This window comes from Channa argus, unplaced genomic scaffold, assembly GCF_033026475.1.
Source record: "Channa argus isolate prfri unplaced genomic scaffold, Channa argus male v1.0 Contig097, whole genome shotgun sequence".
Lineage (NCBI taxonomy): Eukaryota > Metazoa > Chordata > Actinopteri > Anabantiformes > Channidae > Channa > Channa argus.
Window position 1 is genome coordinate 18,098 of NW_027125316.1, and position 23,674 is coordinate 41,771.

Sequence of the window (23,674 nt, forward strand, 5' to 3'; positions counted from 1 at the left end):
CAACATAATAAACAAAATAAGCCATTTCCCACAGAAAGTGCTAGCTAGCCTGATAGAAATAAACAAACCAAAAGATAGTCGCTAACCCTAACTCCCTAATGTGAAAACAAGAGAAAACAATCAAAAGAAAAATGGCAGTCCACCCCTACAGATTTAATACTATTTACAAAATATACAATTTATAAACAAAACCACGGCACAAAACCTAACAATTCAAAAATGCTAAATAAGATTTGGAAACTAAGAACAGCAAACAGGTGCTGCTGCCAGAAAGAGCCTCGCTAGCTGTTGGGAACCGTACTTTTAAAACTCCAGGAAGTGTAGGATGGACCAATCAGCTTCCTGTACTTCCCCCAAATCCGGCCAATCAGGCAGGGCACCTATAAGAACAAGAAAATAAAAACAACACATATGGCCATGACCGTAACATGGTCTACTAGTAATGAAGCACGATGGTTGACAAACCAATAAAGTAGCAAAACAGCAATGAAAGAACAAAATTTGATGAAAATATAGAACAATTTCTATGAATAAATAGGCAGTAACACCAGCTTGAGCTGCCCGTAAACCCAAGCAAAAAAGCTTACAGCACCTGGTATTCCCAGGCGGTCTTCCTACCAAGTACTAACCAGGCCCGGCTCTATTTGGCTGCCGAGATCGGACGAGATCGGGCGCTTAGAGAGCGGTGTGGCCGTAAGCTGCATTTGACATTATCAACAGCTCTTAAAAACGCTAGAGAAGCAGAATGCATGACACTTGCTAAGAAGAAGATAAATGTGGCAAAGTACAAAGTACTATAACTGTACTGGTCTGTTACGCCCCTGTCTAGGGGGTCAGGGTGAAACATACAAAGATAAATTTGCATGTTCCCTCTCCGATCCTCAAACCAAAATCCAGGATTGAGATGTTCCAACAGAATGATATTTATTTTAAACGAAAGAAAGTGTCAAACAAAACATGACACTACAACTCAGGGCGAACCAAGGCCAACATAATAAACAAAATAAGCCATTTCCCACAGAATGTGCTAGCTAGCCTGATAGAAATAAACAAACCAAAAGATAGTCGCTAACCCTAACTCCCTAATGTGAAAACAAGAGAAAACAATCAAAAGAAAATGGCAGTCCACCCCTACAGATTTAATACTATTTACAAAATATACAATTTATAAACAAAACCACGGCACAAAACCTAACAATTCAAAAATGCTAAATAAGGTTTGGAAACCAAGAACAGCAAACAGGTGCTGATGCCAGAAAGAGCCTCGCTAGCTGTTGGGAACCGTACTTTTAAAACTCCAGGAAGTGTAGGATGGACCAATCAGCTTCCTGTACTGCCCCCCAATCCGGCCAATCAGGCAGGGCACCTATAAGAACAAGAAAATAAAAACAACACATATGGCCAGGACCGTAACATGGTCTACTAGTAAGGAAGCACGATGGTTGACAAACCAATAAAGTAGCAAAACAGCAATGAAAGAACAAAATTTGATGAAAATATAGAACAATTTCTATGAATAAATAGGCAGTAACACCAGCTTGTGCTGCCCGTAAACCCAAGTCAAAAAGCTTACAGCACCTGGTATTCCCAGGCGGTCTTCCTACCAAGTACTAACCAGGCCCGGCTCTATTTGGCTGCCGAGATCGGACGAGATCGGGCGCTTAGAGAGCGGTGTGGCCGTAAGCTGCATTTGACATCATCAACAGCTCTTAAAAACGCTGGAGAAGCAGAATGCATAACAGTTGCTAAGAAGAAGATAAATGTGGCAAAGTACAAAGTACTATAACTGTACTGGTCTGTTACGCCCCTGTCTAGGGGGTCAGGGTGCAACATACAAAGATAAATTAGCATGTTCCCTCTCCGATCCCCAAACCAAAATCCAGGATCGAGATGTTCCAACAGAATGATATTTATTTTAAACGAAAGAAAGTGTCAAACAAAACATGACACTACAACTCAGGGCGAACCAAGGCCAACATAATAAACAAAATAAGCCATTTCCCACAGAAAGTGCTAGCTAGCCTGATAGAAATAAACAAACCAAAAGACAGTCGCTAACCCTAACTCCCTAATGTGAAAACAAGAGAAAACAATCAAAAGAAAATGGCTGTTCACCCCTACAGATTTAATACTATTTACAAAATATACAATTTATAAACAAAACCACGGCACAAAACCTAACAATTCAAAAATGCTAAATAAGGTTTGGAAACCAAGAACAGCAAACAGGTGCTGATGCCAGAAAGAGCCTCGCTAGCTGTTGGGAACCGTACTTTTAAAACTCCAGGAAGTGAAGGATGGACCAATCAGCTTCCTGTACTGCCCCCCAATCCGGCCAATAAGGCAGGGCACCTATAAGAACAAGAAAATAAAAACAACACATATGGCCAGGACCGTAACATGGTCTACTAGTAATGAAGCACGATGGTTGACAAACCAATAAAGTAGCAAAACAGCAATAAAAGAACAAAATTTGATGAAAATATAGAACAATTTCTATGAAAAAATAGGCAGTAACACCAGCTTGTGCTGCCCGTAAACCCAAGCAAAAAAGCTTACAGCACCTGGTATTCCCAGGCGGTCTTCCTACCAAGTACTAACCAGGCCCGGTCCTATTTGGCTGCCGAGATCGGACGAGATCGGGCGCTTAGAGAGCGGTGTGGCCGTAAGCTGCATTTGACTTCATCAACAGCTCTTAAAAACGCTGGAGAAGCAGAATGCATGACACTTGCTAAGAAGAAGATAAATGTGGCAAAGTACAAAGTACTATAACTGTACTGGTCTGTTACGCCCCTGTCTAGGGGGTCAGGGTGCAACATACAAAGATAAATTAGCATGTTCCCTCTCCGATCCCCAAACCAAAATCCAGGATCGAGATGTTCCAACAGAATGATATTTATTTTAAACGAAAGAAAGTGTCAAACAAAACATGACACTACAACTCAGGGCGAACCAAGGCCAACATAATAAACAAAATAAGCCATTTCCCACAGAAAGTGCTAGCTAGCCTGATAGAAATAAACAAACCAAAAGACAGTCGCTAAACCTAACTCCCTAATGTGAAAACAGTCCAAAGAAAATGGCAGTTCACCCCTACAGATTTAATACTATTTACAAAATATACAATTTATAAACAAAACCACGGCACAAAACCTAACAATTCAAAAATGCTAAATAAGGTTTGGAAACCAAGAACAGCAAACAGGTGCTGATGCCAGAAAGAGCCTCGCTAGCTGTTGGGAACCGTACTTTTAAAACTCCAGGAAGTGTAGGATGGACCAATCAGCTTCCTGTACTTCCCCCAAATCCGGCCAATCAGGCAGGGCGCCTATAAGAACAAGAAAATAAAAACAACACATATGGCCAGGACCGTAACATGGTCTACTAGTAATGAAGCACGATGGTTGACAAACCAATAAAGTAGCAAAACAGCAATGAAAGAACAAAATTTGATGAAAATATAGAACAATTTCTATGAATAAATAGGCAGTAACACCAGCTTGAGCTGCCCGTAAACCCAAGCAAAAAAGCTTACAGCACCTGGTATTCCCAGGCGGTCTTCCTACCAAGTACTAACCAGGCCCGGCTCTATTTGGCTGCCGAGATCGGGCGAGATCGGGCGCTTAGAGAGCGGTGTGGCCGTAAGCTGCATTTGACATCATCAACAGCTCTTAAAAACGCTGGAGAAGCAGAATGCATGACACTTGCTAAGAAGAAGATAAATTTGGCAAAGTACAAAGTACTATAACTGTACTGGTCTGTTACGCCCCTGTCTAGGGGCTCAGGGTGCAACATACAAAGATAAATTAGCATGTTCCCTCTCCGATCCCCAAACCAAAATCCAGGATCGAGATGTTCCAACAGAATGATATTTATTTTAAACGAAAGAAAGTGTCAAACAAAACATGACACTACAACTCAGGGCGAACCAAGGCCAACATAATAAACAAAATAAGCCATTTCCCACAGAAAGTTCTAGCTAGCCTGATAGAAATAAACAAACCAAAAGACAGTCGCTAACCCTAACTCCCTAATGTGAAAACAAGAGAAAACAATCAAAAGAAAATGGCAGTCCACCCCTACAGATTTAATACTATTTACAAAATATACAATTTATAAACAAAACCACGGCACAAAACCTAACAATTCAAAAATGCTACATAAGGTTTGGAAACCAAGAACAGCAAACAGGTGCTGATGCCAGAAAGAGCCTCGCTAGCTGTTGGGAACCGTACTTTTAAAACTCCAGGAAGTGTAGGATGGACCAATCAGCTTCCTGTACTTCCCCCAAATCCGGCCAATCAGGCCGGGCACCTATAAGAACAAGAAAATAAAAACAACACATATGGCCAGGACCATAACATGGTCTACTAGTAATGAAGCACGATGGTTGACAAACCAATAAAGTAGCAAAACAGCAATGAAAGAACAAAATTTGATGAAAATATAGAACAATTTCTATGAATAAATAGGCAGTAACACCAGCTTGTGCTGCCCGTAAACCCAAGCAAAAAAGCTTGCAGCACCTGGTATTCCCAGGCGGTCTTCCTACCAAGTACTAACCAGGCCCGGCTCTATTTGGCTGCCGAGATCGGACGAGATCGGGCGCTTAGAGAGCGGTGTGGCCGTAAGATGCATTTGACATCATCAACAGCTCTTAAAAACGCTGGAGAAGCAGAATGCATGACACTTGCTAAGAAGAAGATAAATGTGGCAAAGTACAAAGTACTATAACTGTACTGGTCTGTTACGCCCCTGTCTAGGGGGTCAGGGTGCAACATACAAAGATAAATTAGCATGTTCCCTCTCCGATCCCCAAACCAAAATCCAGGATCGAGATGTTCCAACAGAATGATATTTATTTTAAACGAAAGAAAGTGTCAAACAAAACATGACACTACAACTCAGGGCGAACCAAGGCCAACATAATAAACAAAATAAGCCATTTCCCACAGAAAGTGCTAGCTAGCCTGATAGAAATAAACAAACCAAAAGACAGTCGCTAACCCTAACTCCCTAATGTAAAAACAGTCCAAAGAAAATGGCAGTTCACCCCTACAGATTTAATACTATTTACAAAATACACAATTTATAAACAAAACCACGGGATAAAACCTAACAATTCAAAAATGCTAAATAAGGTTTGGAAACCAAGAAAAGCGAACAGGTGCTGATGCCAGAAAGAGCCTCGCTAGCTGTTGGGAACCGTACTTTTAAAACTCCAGGAAGTGTAGGATGGACCAATCAGCTTCCTGTACTTCCCCCCAATCCGGCCAATCAGGCAGGGCACCTATAAGAACAAGAAAATAAAAACAACACATATGGCCAGGACCGTAACATGGTCTACTAGTAATGAAGCACGATGGTTGGCAAACCAATAAAGTAGCAAAACAGCAATGAAAGAACAAAATTTGATGAAAATATAGAACAATTTCTATGAATAAATAGGCAGTAACACCAGCTTGTGCTGCCCGTAAACCCAAGCAAAGAAGCTTACAGCACGTGGTATTCCCAGGCGGTCTTCTTACCAAGTACTAACAAGGCCTGGCCCTATTTGGCTGCCGAGATCGGACGAGATCGGGCGCTTAGAGAGCAGTGTGGCCGTAAGCTGCATATGACATCATCAACAGCTCTTAAAAACGCTGGAGAAGCAGAATGCATGACACTTGCTAAGAAGAAGATAAATGTGGCAAAGTACAAAGTACTATAACTGTACTGGTCTGTTACGCCCCTGTCTAGGGGGTCAGGGTGCAACATACAAAGATAAATTAGCATGTTCCCTCTCCGATCCCCAAACCAAAATCCAGGATCGAGATGTTCCAATAGAATGATATTTATTTTAAACGAAAGAAAGTGTCAAACAAAACATGACACTACAAATCAGCGCGAACCAAGGCCAACATAATAAACAAAATAAGCCATTTCCCACAGAAAGTGCTAGCTAGCCTGATAGAAATAAACAAACCAAAAGACAGTCGCTAACCCTAACTCCCTAATGTGAAAACAGTCCAAAGAAAATGGCAGTTCACCCCTACAGATTTAATACTATTTACAAAATACACAATTTATAAACAAAACCACGGCACAAAACCTAACAATTCAAAAATGCTAAATAAGGTTTGGAAACCAAGAACAGCAAACAGGTGCTGATGCCAGAAAGAGCCTCGCTAGCTGTTGGGAACCGTACTTTTAAAACTCCAGCAAGTGTAGGATGGACCAATCAGCTTCCTGTACTGCCCCCCAATCCGGCCAATCAGGCAGGGCACCTATAAGAACAAGAAAATAAAAACAACACATATGGCCAGGACCGTAACATGGTCTACTAGTAATGAAGCACGATGGTTGGCAAACCAATAAAGTAGCAAAACAGCAATGAAAGAACAAAATTTGATGAAAATATAGAACAATTTCTATGAATAAATAGGCAGTAACACCAGCTTGTGCTGCCCGTAAACCCAAGCAAAGAAGCTTACAGCACGTGGTATTCCCAGGCGGTCTTCCTACCAAGTACTAACCAGGCCCGGCCCTATTTGGCTGCCGAGATCGGACGGGATTGGGCGCTTAGAGAGCAGTGTGGCCGTAAGCTGCATTTGACATCATCAACAGCTCTTAAAAATGCTGGAGAAGCAGAATGCATGACACTTGCTAAGAAGAAGATAAATGTGGCAAAGTACAAAGTACTATAACTGTACTGGTCTGTTATGCCCCTGTCTAGGGGGTCAGGGTGAAACATACAAAGATAAATTTGCATGTTCCCTCTCCGATCCTCAAACCAAAATCCAGGATTAAGATGTTCCAACAGAATGATATTTATTTTAAACGAAAGAAAGTGTCAAACAAAACATGACACTACAACTCAGGGCGAACCAAGGCCAACATAATAAACAAAATAAGCCATTTCCCACAGAAAGTGCTAGCTAGCCTGATAGAAATAAACAAACCAAAAGATAGTCGCTAACCCTAACTCCCTAATGTGAAAACAAGAGAAAACAATCAAAAGAAAATGGCTGTTCACCCCTACAGATTTAATACTATTTACAAAATATACAATTTATAAACAAAACCACGGCACAAAACCTAACAATTCAAAAATGCTAAATAAGGTTTGGAAAGCAAGAACAGCAAACAGGTGCTGATGCCAGAAAGAGCCTCGCTAGCTGTTGGGAACCGTACTTTTAAAACTCCAGGAAGTGTAGGATGGACCAATCAGCTTCCTGTACTTCCCCCAAATCCGGCCAATCAGGCAGGGCACCTATAAGAACAAGAAAATAAAAACAACACATATGGCCAGGACCGTAACATGGTCTATTAGTAATGAAGCACGATGGTTGACAAACCAATAAAGTAGCAAAACAGCAATGAAAGAACAAAATTTGATGAAAATATAGAACAATTTCTATGAATAAATAGGCAGTAACACCAGCTTGTGCTGCCCGTAAACCCAAGCAAAAAAGCTTACAGCACCTGGTATTCCCAGGCGGTCTTCCTACCAAGTACTAACCAGGCCCGGCTCTATTTGGCTGCCGAGATCTGACGAGATCGGGCGCTTAGAGAGCGGTGTGGCCGTAAGCTACATTTGACATCATCAACAGCTCTTAAAAACGCTGGAGAAGCAGAATGCATGACACTCGCTAAGAAGAAGATAAATGTGGCAAAGTACTAAAACGGTACTGGTCTAGTAGTAAAGAAGCACGATGGTTGTTAAACCAATAAAGTAGCAAAACAGCAATGAAAGAACAAAATTTGATGAAAATATAGAACAATTTCTATGAATAAATAGGCAGTAACACCAGCTTGTGCTGCCCGTAAACCCAAGCAAAAAAGCTTACAGCACCTGGTATTCCCAGGCGGTCTTCCTACCAAGTACTAACCAGGCCCGGCTCTATTTGGCTGCCGAGATCGGACGAGATCGGGCGCTTATTTTTTTATTTTTATTTTTTTATCTTTTAATTATCAAAAATACACTTTACAAAAAGAATTTAGGTATATACAGAGATAAGTAAACAAAACATTACATCCATAGGCCTTTCAACTAAATTAAACAACTTAAAGCAAGACCTATTTCTCTACTGTAAATACATATATTTATAAATATAGGGGGATAACCATAACCACACATTGTAAACATGTCATATATCTATCCATATCTATCTATCTATCTTTTTATATATATATATATATATATATATATATATATATATATATATATATATATATATATATACACACACATATATATACATATATATATATGTGTGTGTGTATATATATATATACATAAATACCCATACTTTTACACACATATACCTCTCTATATATATCCATATCTATATATCTATATATATATATATATATATATACATATAAACACATATACAAACACACACACACACATGCATACATTATACACATATACATTCATATACACATACCCATATATATATATATGTATGTACATATATATACACACATACATACATACAAATAGATATACTTATATAATAATAGGTCAATAAAATTCACCCAAAATCAAAGTGCAATCTACCCTCCCCATCTAACACACATAAACCATTTTTTGCCCCCCATTTAATGAGAAACCCCTTATTATCAACCGAAAACAGAATACTCAAATAATGTGACACCATATTTTGAAAAATCAACACCCTCTTCATCTTTTTCCCTTCATACAATGCATAATTCCTGGCTATATACACAACATGACGAGCTACACTCAACAAGAAATTCACTAACCCCACATTTATTTTTGTATGTCCCTTCTCTAACCCAAAACACCACACCCAATCCCATGCCTCACCCTCCAAACCAGTCACCTTACACTTATTTCTTAATAAACTTTTTACCCAATTCCTGAATTTTTGTGTGACCGCACAGCACAACAACAAGTGATTAAAATCCTCAGCCTCCATCCCGCAGACCGCACACGTTCTCACATATGTGTGCTTACTGATCTGGTGTAGGACGACAGAGACAAGCACTCTCCTGTGACGCAGTCTGAAATTTGAATTAGCTATCGCAGGGGGGAGCCATTTATCATGCATATTAGTCCAGATTGTAGAAGTGGGTCGGGTAGGGAACACATGAGACCATGAGGAGTTTGCTGTGGGCTGTTTGAATATTTTGTCAATTAGAACTTTATACCAAAATTTTGACTGTAAATCTTTAAAATCCCTATTTTTGAGATCACAGGAGAGTGAAAAATCAATTCTGCCATCCCCCACCAGCTCACCATCTGCTTCCTGCAACTTCTCCCTCCATTCCAGTGGCATTCTCTGACAGATATCTGTACAGAAATGTAACACCTTGGCCCATCTGATGTTCACACCTGTCCTTCTTACTTTTTTAGGGACTTCCAGAGGGTTTAAGGCCCCTGTCTGGTCCAGAACATCCCCAATTTGGTGAAACACCCCATTTAAGGCACCCCGGCTAACCAGGAATCTCTCCCGGCCACCGAGACGCGGGTTACCAAAGATTGGTTGCTTAAGTACATCTACTTTCGAAATCAATTTGCACTCTAGATGTGGCAAGACCTGAACCCACGCCTCAGCGGCCTCCTGGAAAAGTGGGTCTGCATCTGCCACAGGCCGTGCCAGGGCACTGCTGCATAAATTGTACTCCCCACACGCACCCCTCCTCCTTATCTCTGCGTCCAAGTAGTCCTTCCAAATATAATCTGTCTTATCATATAGCCATTTTTTAAAAAGTTTCAGTCTTAAAGATATTAATTTGGTTTTCAAATCACAGAGATTCAAACCCCCTTTTGCGTATGGCCCAACTAGTGTCTTGTGAGCAATAGTGAAGGCCTTGCCTTTCCACAAGAAACCGCTGATAGCGCTGCACAGCCCGGACAGTACATCGCCCGGCAGGTGACAGACCTGCATGGCATAGACCAGCCCCGGCACTATTATGGAGTTTATAATGACCACTCTTCCCTTCAGCCCAAGACCTCTCATCTTCCACAGCCCAAGCCTGGACCTACACCACGCGAGCCTCTCCTCCCAGGTTTTGCGGACGCTGACCAGCGGCTGAGGACAAATATATATCCCAAGTAGCTTGACCTCAGTCTCACCCCTTTTAAAATTCAGACCCACATCCCCTAGAGCAGACCCGGGCCCACAAATAAGGCTGGATTTCTCCCTATTAACTCGCGCTCCCGCCGCCTGCTCATATGCTTCAAGGTGCTTTAGCACCTGTTGTAAACTCTCACCATCCTTAACCATAATACTTATATCATCCGCATACTGAGCTATTTTGAACTCATTACCTTTGGGAGATGTTATCCCCTTGATAAGCGGATCGGTTATAATGGATTGTGCAAGAGGCTCTGCTACAATTGCATATAGCATAGCAGACAGCGGACATCCCTGCCTTACTGATCTCTCTAGGGGGAAAGGATCTGTTAAGAGGACGTTACATTTCACGACACTAGTAGCCCAGCTGTACAACAACTTCACCCATTCTCGAAAAATTGGGCCGAACCCAAAAACCCCCAGACATCCAAAGAGAAACTCATGACTGACCCTGTCAAATGCCTTCTCCAAATCAACACTGAGGTATATGCCCCCTGTCATCATTAGATTTTCAAAAGACAACTTTGTTGACAGGATGCAGTCAGCAATATCCCTCCCAGGAATACTATAAGTCTGGGTAGGCCCAATTATCGAGCCGATCACTCCTTTGAGCCTAAAACCCAGTACCTTAGTCAGGATCTTATAGTCAGTGTTGAGCAGACTAATTGGTCTATAGTTTGCTAGGTCAGATTTTTCCCCTTTATTTTTATACACTAGAGTGATCACTCCCCTCAGGAAGGACTCTGCGCACCTGCCCTCCTCCTGTATGGCCAAAAACAGTCTGCAGAGGACAGGGGCAAGCAGGTAACTGAAATGCTGATAGAATTATGCTGAGAGACCGTCCGAACCTGGGCTCCTTGATGTATTCAGGGCTAAGATTGCCTCTTTCACTTCTTCCAACTGGATGTTTTCATCACACAAAGCCGCATCCTCGTGACTGAGGGAGCAGCTAATTTTCCCAAGTACTTGATTTAACTTTATCTGTGATATCTTTTGCCTACTAAACAAATTGGAATAGAAATCTTGCACGGTTTGTAAAATATCCACTGAATCAGTATGTGTGTTACCCTCCGAGTCCTTTATTTCAGAAATATATGTTTTGGTCTGTTTCCTCTTTTCCAAACCCAGAAAAAATGCAGTACAGCGCTCACCTTTCAACATATGCTGCGCTTTGCTGCGGATCATTGCACCCCTGCATTTCTCATCCAGCTGTCTCAACTGCTCCCTCAGCCCAAGATACGTCTCCAACGGATGTCCACACCCAGCTTCAACCAACTCAAGCTCCTTTTTCAGGCGGTCCCTCAGCTCATCCTCCTCTCTTTTCACTCTTTGTCTTTTCTCTCTGCTCAATGCGATGCAGCGCTTCTTGATTTTTAACTTAGTGCGCTCCCACCACTCAATGATGTCAACCACAAACTCACTTTGATCACATAGAGCAGAGAGAAAAGACTCCATTTTTGCTCTAAAAAATCCATCCTCTAAGAGGCTTGAATTAAAGCACCACAAGCCCCCATTCCTCCGCACCCTGTCCTCCCCTAGAGCCACTCTCAGAGAGGCATGATCACTCCAAGTGCAAAACTCATATTTACAGTTATTTAAAACCGTAACCAAACCTGACGCTAGCAAGCACAAATCTATTCTAGATTGTTTCAGCCTGCCCAACACCACTTGCCTGCGCGAATACGCACGGGTACCGGGGTTCAGTACTCTCCATGCATCCATCAAGTCACACTCTTCCATCCATTCAAACACAGCCGACCTACTAGTGTCATTCTTAAATTTATTGTTGACACCCACATCTATCCTAGCCAGTGTCACATTCCAGTCCCCTATCACCACCGAGCGATCATCTGTCCATCTTTTACAGCGCCTGAAAAAAACCCTCCTCTCTCCTTCACTATTTGGCCCATATAAATTCACAATTCTATATCTCTGACTCTGTTCAATTACATCAATCACCAGTAGCCTTCCCTGATCATCCTTAGAAATTTGCATGACACTCTCAAACAATCCAGGCTTTACAAAGATTGCTACCCCTGCAGTTTTGTCTGGGGAGAGAGAATAAAAAAGATCCCCTCTCCAAAAGCACTTTATGCTTTTTATTGTCTCAGAGGTCCACCTGCATTCCTGGACGCACAGGATGTCACACAGCATTTCCCCGCAAAGCTGTTCAATTTTCTCAATGTTTTTAAGACCATTCAAATTTTGAGAGAGAAGCAGCATTCCCAGAAAAAAAACTAAAATCGGCCCTGTCATTTTTTGGCATATTTCTTACCTTTATTTCTATACCCTCCCTCAGTTCCACTTGGCTTACCCTGCTGTGCCCTCTTCCTGACCTGTTTTACCCATTGGACATCCATCTCTAAATCTGAGTCCACGCTACTATTATTCGAGTGGTGGACTCTATTTCATTTTGAGAGTGAGCCTAGCCAGCCCCCTTCAGGGCGACTCGCCGCATCCCCGCTCCAGTCCGCCAGCACATGATCCATACTGGATCCTAGCTCATCGACCCCTCATTTCTTATGCCCTCTTGCACCAACAAGTCAGCACTCTGTGACACCACCTCATCTCCAAGCTCATTCCCACTCTCTGTCTCGCTACCCAGGGCTGGCTCCTCTGCAGGCCTGACATTACTCCTCTCATCATCAGAGATGGAGTCCCGGTCTACCTCCCCTTCCCCTTCACCTACATTATGGCAATTACATTGCTCCGCTGGGGCATGGCACGCAACACACCTGTGCACCCAGGCATCACACTCACGTGCATAATGACCCTGTTTATTGCATTTAAAGCATGTGAAATCTGGGCAATCTCTAACTATATGCCCAGGCTGTAAACACATCCTACACACTTTAACTTGATTATTATGAATAACTCTGAAGTATTCTGGCCCTGTGGCCGTCATAAATTTCGAGGAATATGGTAATGACTGCACAGTTTCATTAAATTTAACTTTTACATATCTTGTTCCGTCCGCCACGTCAGTCCCAGGCCACAACCGTCTTTTAATAGGAGAGATTGCTCTCACTCCCCACACATCCAGTTTTTCTAAAATGTCCTCATCCGCAATATAGGCAGGCAAATTCAAAAATGACACCACCAAATCATCGATAACTAAAGTTTTCACCATCACCACTGCTCTACCCACTTTAAATCCATCTAAAAGTCTTTTCTTTCCAGCTTCGCTCTTGACCGTCACCTCATATTTATTCGGCCCCGTCTCACGCAATGCAACGATGCCTCCACACACATCACGTATTGCTCTCAGCAGTTCCATTGTCTTAACTTTCTCTTCTCCCACCACCTCAGCCAATACAGTCAAGTCCCTATCATACCGCATTTCTTTCCGTGTCTCTGTCGCTCCACCCGGCTCCGATCGCGTGCTTACCCGTTCTCCCTGTTGTCTCTCATCTGCCGCCAAACAGTCATTCTCCATTCTCCGTCCAGGCCGCTCCTTTGCAATCTCCATTCTTTTCTCAATCTGTTTGACACCCTTATTCAGCGACTTCCTCGTCTCCTCCGCCAGATCCAGCTCATTCCCTCTCCATGCGCTTTCCCCATAGACGCCAATTTTCTCCGTATCCATTCTTCTCCTTCCACTCTTTCCAGCCACTGTTAAACAGGCTTCTTCTTCTCGCATGCCTCTGCCGTTCTCCATTATGAGCAGTCTATCAGAAATCGCGCGAAAAAGAAAACCCAAAAAAGTTCAAAAACTAAAAAAACCACAAAAAATAAAGGCGCCCCCGAACGGAGAAACTCCGCCGGGGGGTTTCATAAAAATAATGAATACAAACTCAAACGCACTACACTGGATAGGCAAAACACTAATACGAAAACGAAAAATGCACGTCAAACGCGAAGCAGCTCACATACGTGTCCCTTCCTGAAAGCACACTGACTCAGAAAGACCATACCCCTGTCCTCCTCCACTCGGGCGCTTAGAGAGCGGTGTGGCCGTAAGCTGCATTTGACATCATCAACAGCTCTTAAAAACGCTGGAGAAGCAGAATGCACGACACTTGCTAAGAAGAAGATAAATGTGGCAAAGTACAAAGTACTATAACTGTACTGGTCTGTTACGCCCCTGTCTAGGGGGTCAGGGTGCAACATACAAAGATAAATTAGGATCCCCAAACTAAAATCCAGGATCGAGATGTTCCAACAGAATGATATTTATTTTAAAGGAAAGAAAGTGTCAAACAAAACATGACACTACAACTCAGGGCGAACCAAGGCCAACATAATAAACAAAATAAGCCATTTCCCACAGAAAGTGCTAGCTAGCCTGATAGAAATAAACAAACCAAAAGACAGTCGCTAACCCTAACTCCCTAATGTGAAAACAGTCAAAAGAAAATGGCAGTTCACCCCTACAGATTTAATACTATTTACAAAATATAGAATTTATAAACAAAACCACGGCACAAAACCTAACAATTCAAAAATGCTAAATAAGGTTTGGAAACCAAGAACAGCAAACAGGTGCTGCTGCCAGAAAGAGCCTCGCTAGCTGTTGGGAACCGTACTTTTAAAACTCCAGGAAGTGTAGGATGGACCAATCAGCTTCCTGTACTGCCCCCCAATCCGGCCAATCAGGCAGGGCACCTATAAGAACAACAAAATAAAAACAACACATATGGCCAGGACCGTAACATGGTCTACTAGTAATGAAGCACGATGGTTAACAAACCAATAAAGTAGCAAAACAGCAATGAAAGAACAAAATTTGATGAAAATATAGAACAATTTCTATGAATAAATAGGCAGTAACACCAGCTTGTGCTGCCCGTAAACCCAAGCAAAAAAGCTTACAGCACCTGGTATTCCCAGGCGGTCTTCCTACCAAGTACTAACCAGGCCCTGCTCTATTTGGCTGCCGAGATCGGGCGCTTAGAGAGCGGTGTGGCCGTAAGCTGCATTTGACATCATCAACAGCTCTTAAAAACGCTGGAGAAGCAGAATGCATGACACTTGCTAAGAAGAAGATAAATGTGGCAAAGTACAAAGTACTATAACTGTACTGGTCTGTTACGCCCCTGTCTAGGGGGTCAGGGTGCAACATACAAAGATAAATTAGCATGTTCCCTCTCCGATCCCCAAACCAAAATCCAGGATCGAGATGTTCCAACAGAATGATATTTATTTTAAACGAAAGAAAGTGTCAAACAAAACATGACACTACAACTCAGGGCGAACCAAGGCCAACATAATAAACAAAATAAGCCATTTCCCACAGAAATTGCTAGCTAGCCTGATAAAAATAAACAAACCAAAAGACAGTCGCTAACCCTAACTCCCTAATGTGAAAACAAGAGAAAACAATCAAAAGAAAATGGCAGTTCACCCCTACAGATTTAATACTATTTACAAATTATACAATTTATAAACAAAACCACGGCACAACACCTAACAATTCAAAAATGCTAAATAAGGTTTGGAAACCAAGAACAGCAAACAGGTGCTGCTGCCAGAAAGAGCCTCGCTAGCTGTTGGGAACCGTACTTTTAAAACTCCAGGAAGTGTAGGATGGACCAATCAGCTTCCTGTACTGCCCCCCAATCCGGCCAATCAGGCAGGGCACCTATAAGAACAACAACATAAAAACAACACATATGGCAAGACCGTAACATGGTCTACTAGTAATGAAGCACGATGGTTGACAAACCAATAAAGTAGCAAAACAGCAATGAAAGAACAAAATTTGATGAAAATATAGAACAATTTCTATGAATAAATAGGCAGTAACACCAGCTTGTGCTGCCCGTAAACCCAAGCAAAAAGGCGTAAAGCACCTGGTATTCCCAGGTGTTTTTCTTACCAAGTACTAACCAGGCCATGCTCAATTTGGCTGCCGAAATCGGACGAGATCGGGCGCTTAGAGAGCGTTGTGGCCGTAAGCTGCATTTGACATCATCAACAGCTCCTAAAAACGCTGGAGAAGCAGAATGCATGACACTCGCTAAGAAGAAGATAAATGTGGCAAAGTACTAAAACGGTACTGGTCTAGTAGTAAAGAAGCACGATGGTTGACAAACCAATAAAGTAGCAAAACAGAAATGAAAGAACAAAATTTGATGAAAATATAGAACAATTTCTATGAATAAATAGGCAGTAACACCAGCTTGTGCTGCCCGTAAACCCAAGCAAAAAAGCTTACAGCACCTGGTATTCCAAGGGAGTCTTCCTACCAAGTACTAACCAGGCCCGGCTCTATTTGGCTGCCGAGATCGGATGAGATCGGGCGCTTAGAGAGCGGTGTGGCCGTAAGCTTCATTTGACTTCATCAACAGCTCTTAAAAACGCCGGAGAAGCAGAATGCATGACACTTGCTAAGAAGAAGATAAATGTGGCAAAGTACAAAGTACTATAACTGTACTGGTCTGTTACGCCCCTGTCTAGGGGGTCAGGGTGCAACATACAAAGATAAATTAGCATGTTCCCTCTCCGATCCCCAAACCAAAATCCAGGATCGAGATGTTCCAACAGAATGATATTTATTTTAAACGAAAGAAAGTGTCAAACAAAACATGACACTACAACTCAGGGCGAACCAAGGCTACCATAATAAACAAAATAAGCCATTTCCCACAGAAAGTGCTAGCTAGCCTGATAGAAATAAACAAACCAAAAGACAGTCGCTAACCAACTGTGCTGTTGACCTACAGGGTACCGGTGGAAATTGGACTACTGTTGGTCGAAGACGAAGAAGAAGAGGAGGAAGGTGTGTTCGTAGGCAAAGAGAGAAGAGGAAAGCTAAGAATGTAGGACTGACAGTAGGGACTTTGAATGTTGGTACTATGACAGGGAAGGCTAGGGAGTTGATCGACATGATGCAGAGAAGGAAGGTGGACATACTCTGTGTCCAGGAGACCAGGTGGAAAGGTAGCAAGGCTAGAAGCTTAGGAGCAGGGTTCAAGTTGTTTTACCATGGGTCAGATAGGAAGAGAAATGGAGTAGGAGTTATATTGAAAGAGGAATGCAACCGCAAGGGGGCACAAGCCAGTGTCTTCTTGTGCCAGTCCCAAGTCTGGATAAATGCAGAGGGTTGTGGCAGGAAGGGCATCCGACGTAAAACACATGCCAAATCAAACATGCGAATCGTGACAAAGACTTCCATACCGGATCGGTCGGGGCCCGGGTTAACAACAACCGCCACCGGTGCTGTTGACCTACAGGGTACCGGTGGAAATTGGACTACTGTTGGTCGAAGACAAAGAAGAAGAGGAGGAAGGTGTGTTCGTAGGCAGAGAGAGAAGAGGAAAGCTAAGAATGTAGGACTGACAGTAGGGACTTTTAATGTTGGTACTATGACAGGGAAGGCTAGGGAGTTGATCGACATGATGCAGAGAAGGAAGGTGGACATACTGTGTGTCCAGGAGACCAGGTGGAAAGGTAGCAAGGCTAGAAGCTTAGGAGCAGGGTTCAAGTTGTTTTACCATGGGTCAGATAGGAAGAGAAATGGAGTAGGAGTTATATTGAAAGAGGATTTTGTGAGGAATGTTCTAGAGGTGAAAAGAGTATCAGACAGGTTGATGAGTCTGAAGCTGGAAGTTGAAGGGGTGATGTTCAATGTTGTGAGTGGTTATGCCCCACAGGTAGGATGTGAGTTAGAAGAGAAGGAGAAATTCTGGAGTGAGTTAGATGAAGTGATGCAGAGCATCTCCAGAGGTGAGAGAGTTGTCATTGGTGCAGATTTCAATGGGCATGTAGGTGAAGGGAACAGAGGTTATGAGACTGTTATGGGCAGGTTTGGTGTTCAGGACAGGAATGCAGAAGGACAGATGGTGGTTGACTTTGCAAAGAGGATGGAAATGGCTGTAGTAAACACTTTGTTTCAGAAGAGGCAGGAACATAGGGTGACGTACAAGAGCGGAGGGAGAAGCACTCAGGTAGACTACATCTTGTGTAGACGTTGTAATCTGAAAGAGATCAGTGACTGTAAAGCATTGGTAGGGGAGAGTGTAGCCAGACAACACAGGATGATGGTGTGTAAAATGATGCTGGTGGTGAGGAAGATAAGGAGGACTAAGGCAGAGCAGAGGACGAAGTGGTGGAAGTTGAAAAAGGAAGAATGTCGTTTAGTTTTCAGGGAGGAGCTGAGACAGACTCTGGGTGGTTTGGAGGTGCTTCCAGATGACTGGACTACTACAGCTAATTTGATCAGGGAGACAGGTAGGAGGGTACTCGGTGTGTCATCTGGAAAGAGGAAAGCGGACAAGGAGACTTGGTGGTGGAACGAGGAAGTTCAGGAGTGTATACAGAGAAAGAGGTTAGCTAAGAAGAAGTGGGACACTGAGAGGACTGAAGAGAGTAGACAGGAGTACAGGGAGATACAGCGTAAGGTGAAGATAGAGGTGGCACAGGCCAAACAAAGAGCATATGAGGACTTGTATGCTAGGTTGGACACTAAAGAGGGAGAGGTGGATTTGTACAGGTTGGCCAGACAAAGAGATAGAGATGGAAAGGATGTGCAGCAGGTTAGGGTGATTAAAGATAAGGATGGAAATGTATTGACAGGTGCCAGGAGTGTGATGGGAAGATGGAAGGAGTACTTTGAAGAGTTGATGAACGAGGAAAATGAAAGGGAACGAAGAGTAGAAGAGGTGACTGTTGTGGAGCAGGAAGTAGCAAAGATTAGTAAGAGTGAAGTGAGGAGGACATTGAAGAGGATGAAGAGTGGAAAGGCAGTTGGTCCTGATGACATACCTGTGGAGGTATGGAAGTGTCTAGGAGAGGCGGCAGTAGAGTTTTTGACTAGTTTGTTTAACAAGATCTTGGAGAGTGAGAGGATGCCAGAGGACTGGAGGAAAAGTGTACTGGTACCAATTTTTAAGAACAAGGCAGATGTGCAGAGCTGTGGCAACTACAGAGGAATAAAGCTGATGAGTCACACAATGAAGTTGTGGGAAAGAGTAGTGGAAGCTCGGCTAAGGGCAGAGGTCAGTATTTGTGAGCAGCAATATGGTTTCATGCCTAGAAAGAGTACAACAGATGCAGTATTTGCTTTGAGGACGCTGATGGAGAAGTACAGAGAGGGTCATAGGGAGTTGCATTGTGTCTTCGTAGATTTAGAAAAAGCGTATGACAGGGTGCCGAGAGAGGAGCTGTGGTATTGTTTGAGGACGTCTGGAGTGTCAGAGAAGTATGTTAGAGTGGTGCAGGACATGTATGAGAGCTGTAAGACAGTGGTGAGGTGCTGTAGGTGTGACAGAGGAGTTCAAGTACAATATATCGGTAGAAGGATGCTGAGGTTGGAGCTGCCAGGCAGGAGGTCTAGAGGAAGACCAAAGAGGAGATTTATGGATGTAGTGAGGGAGGACATGAAGTTAGTTGGTGTGAGTGAAGAGGATGCAGAGGATAGAGTTAGATGGAGGCACATGATTCGCTGTGGCGACCCCTGAAAGGGAGCAGCCGAAAGGAAAAGAAGAAGAAGGCCGAATCAGCAAATATGCTTGTTTCTGCCAAATGCAGCAAAATACTCAAAGGAAAGTGGGTTTGCCTTCATATTTGACCCAGAACAACTCAGTTCAGCATGGAAATATCATTGCAACAGCTTTTATTTAGCCAGAAATCAAGAGTGTAAGTTGTTATGCGCTTAAAAGCATTTTCAGGCCGAATGAGCTGATTTCTGCCAATTGCAGCAAAATACTCAAAGGAAAGTGGGTTTGCCTTCATTTTTGACCCAGAACAACTCAGTTCAGCATGGAACTATCATCGCAACATCTTTTATGTAGCCAGAAATCAAGAGTGTAAGTTTTGATGCGCTTAAAAGCATTTTCAGGCCGAATGAGCTGATTTCTGCCAATTGCAGCAAAATACTCAAAGGAAAGTGGTTTTGCCTTCATATTTGACCCAGAACAACTCAGTTCAGCATCGCAATATCATAGCAACAGCTTTTATTTAGCCAGAAATCAAGAGTGTAAGTTTTTATGCGCTTAAAATAATTTTCTGGCCGAATGAGCAAATATGCTTGTTTCTGCCAAATGCAGCAAAATACTGAAAGGAAAGTGGGTTTGCCTTCATATTTGACCCAGAACAACTCAGTTCATCATGGAAATATCATTGCAACAGCTTTTATTTAGCCAGAAATCAAGAGTGTAAGTTTTTATGCGCTTAAAAGCATTTTCAGGCCGAATGAGCAAATATGCTTGTTTCTGCCAAATGCAGCAAAATACTGAAAGGAAAGTGGGTTTGCCTTCATTTTTGACCCAGAACAACTCAGTTCAGCATGGAAATATCATTGCAACAGCTTTTATTTAGCCAGAAATCAAGAGTGTACGTTTTTATGCGCTTAAAAGCATTTTCAGGCCGAATGAGCTGATTTCTGCCAATTGCAGCAAAATACTGAAAGGAAAGTGGGTTTGCCTTCATTTTTGACCCAGAACAACTCAGTTCAGCATGGAAATATCATTGCAACAGCTTTTATTTATTCAGAAATCAAGAGTGTACGTTTTTATGCGCTTAAAAGCATTTTCAGGCCGAATGAGCAAACATGCTTGTTTCTGCCAAATGCAGCAAAATACTGAAAGGAAAGTGGGTTTGCCTTCATATTTGAGCCAGAACAACTCAGTTCAGCATGGAAATATCATTGCAACAGCTTTTATTTAGACAGAAATCAAGATTGTACGTTTTTATGCGCTTAAAAGCATTTTCAGGCCGAATGAGCAAATATGCTTGTTTCTGCCAAATGCAGCAAAATACTGAAAGGAAAGTGGGTTTGCCTTCATACTTGACCCAGAACAACTCAGTTCAGCATGGAAATATCATTGCAACAGCTTTTATTTAGCCAGAAATTAAGAGTGTACGTTTTTATGCGCTTAAAAGCATTTTCAGGCCGAATGAGCAAATATGCTTGTTTCTGCCAAATGCAGCAAAATACTGAAAGGAAAGTGGGTTTGCCTTTATTTTTGACTCAGAACAACTCAGTTCAGCATGGAAATATCATCGCAACATCTTTCATGTAGCCAGAAATCAAGAGTGTAAGTTTTTATGTGCTTAAAAGCATTTTCAGGCCGAATGAGCAAATATGCTTGTTTCTGCCAAATGCAGCAAAATACTTAAAGGAAAGTGGGTTTGCCTTCATATTTGACCCAGAACAACTCAGTTCAGCATGGAAATATCATTGCAACAGCTTTTATTTATTCAGAAATCAAGAGTGTAACTTTTTATGCGCTTAAAAGCATTTTCAGGCCGAATGAGCAAATATGCCTGTTTCTGCCAAATGCAGCAAAATACTGAAAGGAAAGTGGGTTTGCCTTCATATTTAACCCAGAACAACTCAGTTCAGCATCGCAATATCATAGCAACAGCTTTTATTTAGCCAGAAATCAAGAGTGTACGTTTTTATGCGCTTAAAAGCATTTTCAGGCCGAATGAGCAAATATGCTTGTTTCTGCCAAATGCAGCAAAATACTGAAAGGAAAGTGGGTTTGCCTTCATATTTGACCCAGAACAACTCAGTTCAGCATGGAAATATCATTGCTACAGCTTTTATTTTCGCCAGAAATCAAGAGTGTAAGTTTTTATGCGCTTAAAAGCATTTTCAGGCCGACTGAGCAAACATGCTTGTTTCTGCCAAATGCAGCAAAATACTAAAAGGAAAGTGGGTTTGCCTTCATATTTGACCTAGATCAACTCAGTTCAGCATGGAAATATCATCGCAACATCTTTTATGTAGCCAGAAATCAAGAGTGTAAGTTTTTATGTGCTTAAAAGCATTTTCAGGCCGAATGAGCAAATATGCCTGTTTCTGCCAAATGCAGCAAAATACTTAAAGGAAAGTGGGTTTGCCTTCATATTTGACCCAGAACAACTCAGTTCAGCATGTAAATATCATTGCTACAGCTTTTATTTAGCCAGAAATCAAAAGTGTAAGTTTTTATGTGCTTAAAAGCATTTTCAGGCCGAATGAGCTGATTTCTGCCAATTGCAGCAAAACACTCAAAGGAAAGTGGGTTTGCCTTCATATTTGACCCAGAACAACTCAGTTCAGCATGGAACTATCATTGTAACAGCTTTTATTTATTCAGAAATCAAGAGTGTAACTTTTTATGCGCTTAAAAGCATTTTCAGGCCGAATGAGCTGATTTCTGCCAATTGCAGCAAAATACTCAGAGGAAAGTGGGTTTGCCTTAGTATTTGACCCAGAACAACTCAGTTCAGCATGGAAATATCATCGCAACAGCTTTTATGTAGCCAGAAATCAAAAGTGTAAGTTTTTATGCGCTTAAAAGCATTTTCAGGCCGAATGAGCAAATATGCTTGTTTCTGCCAAATGCAGCAAAATACTGAAAGGAAAGTGGGTTTGCCTTCATATTTGACCCAGAACAACTCAGTTCATCATGGAAATATCATTGCAACAGCTTTTATTTAGCCAGAAATCAAGAGTGTAAGTTTTTATGCGCTTAAAAGCATTTTCAGGCCGAATGAGCAAATATGGTTGTTTCTGCCAAATGTAGCAAAATACTGAAAGGAAAGTGGGTTTGCCTTCATTTTTGACCGAGAACAACTCGGTTCAGCATGGAACTATAATCGCAACATCTTTTATGTAGCCAGAAATCAAGAGTGTAAGTTTTTATGCGCTTAAAAGCATTTTTAGGCCGAATGAGCAAATATGCTTGTTTCTACCAAATGCAGCAAAATACTGAAAGGAAAGTGGGTTTGCCTTCATATTTGACCCAGAACAAATCAGTTCAGCACGGAAATATCATTGCAACAGCTTTTATTTAGCCAGAAATCAAGAGTGTAAGTTTTTATGCGCTTAAAAGCATTTTCAGGCCGAATGAGCAAATATGCTTGTTTCTGCCAAATGCAGCAAAATACTGAAAGGAAAGTGGGTTTGCCTTCATTTTTGACCCAGAACAACTCAGTTCAGCATGGAAATATCATTGCAACAGCTTTTATTTAGCCAGAAATCAAGAGTGTAAGTTTTTATGCGCTTAAAAGCATTTTCAGGCCGAATGAGCTGATTTCTGCCAAATGCAGCAAAATACTGAAAGGAAAGTGGGTTTGCCTTCATATTTGACCCAGAACAACTCAGTTCATCATGGAAATATCATTGCAACAGCTTTTATTTATTCAGAAATCAAGAGTGTACGTTTTTATGCGCTTAAAAGCATTTTCAGGCCGAATGAGCAAACATGCTTGTTTCTGCCAAATGCAGCAAAATACTGAAAGGAAAGTGGGTTTGCCTTCATTTTTGACCCAGAACAACTCAGTTCAGCATGGAACTATCATCGCAACATCTTTTATGTAGCCAGAAATCAAGAGTGTAAGTTTTTATGCGCTTAAAAGTATTTTCAGGCCGAATGAGCTGATTTCTGCCAAATGCAGCAAAATACTCAAAGGAAAGTGGGTTTGCCTTCATATTTGAGCCAGAACAACTCAGTTCAGCATGGAAATATCATTGCAACAGCTTTTATTTAGACAGAAATCAAGAGTGTACGTTTTTATGCGCTTAAAAGCATTTTCAGGCCGAATGAGCAAATATGCTTGTTTCTGCCAAATGCAGCAAAATACTGAAAGGAAAGTGGGTTTGCCTTCATACTTGACCCAGAACAACTCAGTTCAGCATGGAAATATCATTG

At 42.0% G+C, this 23,674-nt stretch overlaps 10 pseudogenes; all 10 read right to left on the minus strand.

Moving 5' to 3' along the window:
- Positions 1 to 580: 580 nt before the first annotated feature.
- On the minus strand, positions 581 to 699 carry LOC137121104 (5S ribosomal RNA; annotated as a pseudogene).
- An 867-nt stretch (positions 700 to 1,566) lies between these two features.
- LOC137121077 (5S ribosomal RNA) lies at positions 1,567 to 1,685 on the minus strand (annotated as a pseudogene).
- An 867-nt stretch (positions 1,686 to 2,552) lies between these two features.
- Positions 2,553 to 2,671, minus strand: LOC137121085 (5S ribosomal RNA; annotated as a pseudogene).
- An 857-nt stretch (positions 2,672 to 3,528) lies between these two features.
- LOC137121080 (5S ribosomal RNA) lies at positions 3,529 to 3,647 on the minus strand (annotated as a pseudogene).
- An 867-nt stretch (positions 3,648 to 4,514) lies between these two features.
- LOC137121088 (5S ribosomal RNA) lies at positions 4,515 to 4,633 on the minus strand (annotated as a pseudogene).
- Positions 4,634 to 5,490: 857 nt separating this feature from the next.
- On the minus strand, positions 5,491 to 5,609 carry LOC137121102 (5S ribosomal RNA; annotated as a pseudogene).
- Positions 5,610 to 6,466: 857 nt separating this feature from the next.
- Positions 6,467 to 6,585, minus strand: LOC137121094 (5S ribosomal RNA; annotated as a pseudogene).
- An 867-nt stretch (positions 6,586 to 7,452) lies between these two features.
- On the minus strand, positions 7,453 to 7,571 carry LOC137121078 (5S ribosomal RNA; annotated as a pseudogene).
- A 7,322-nt stretch (positions 7,572 to 14,893) lies between these two features.
- On the minus strand, positions 14,894 to 15,002 carry LOC137121101 (5S ribosomal RNA; annotated as a pseudogene).
- Positions 15,003 to 16,238: 1,236 nt separating this feature from the next.
- LOC137121081 (5S ribosomal RNA) lies at positions 16,239 to 16,357 on the minus strand (annotated as a pseudogene).
- Positions 16,358 to 23,674: the final 7,317 nt, after the last annotated feature.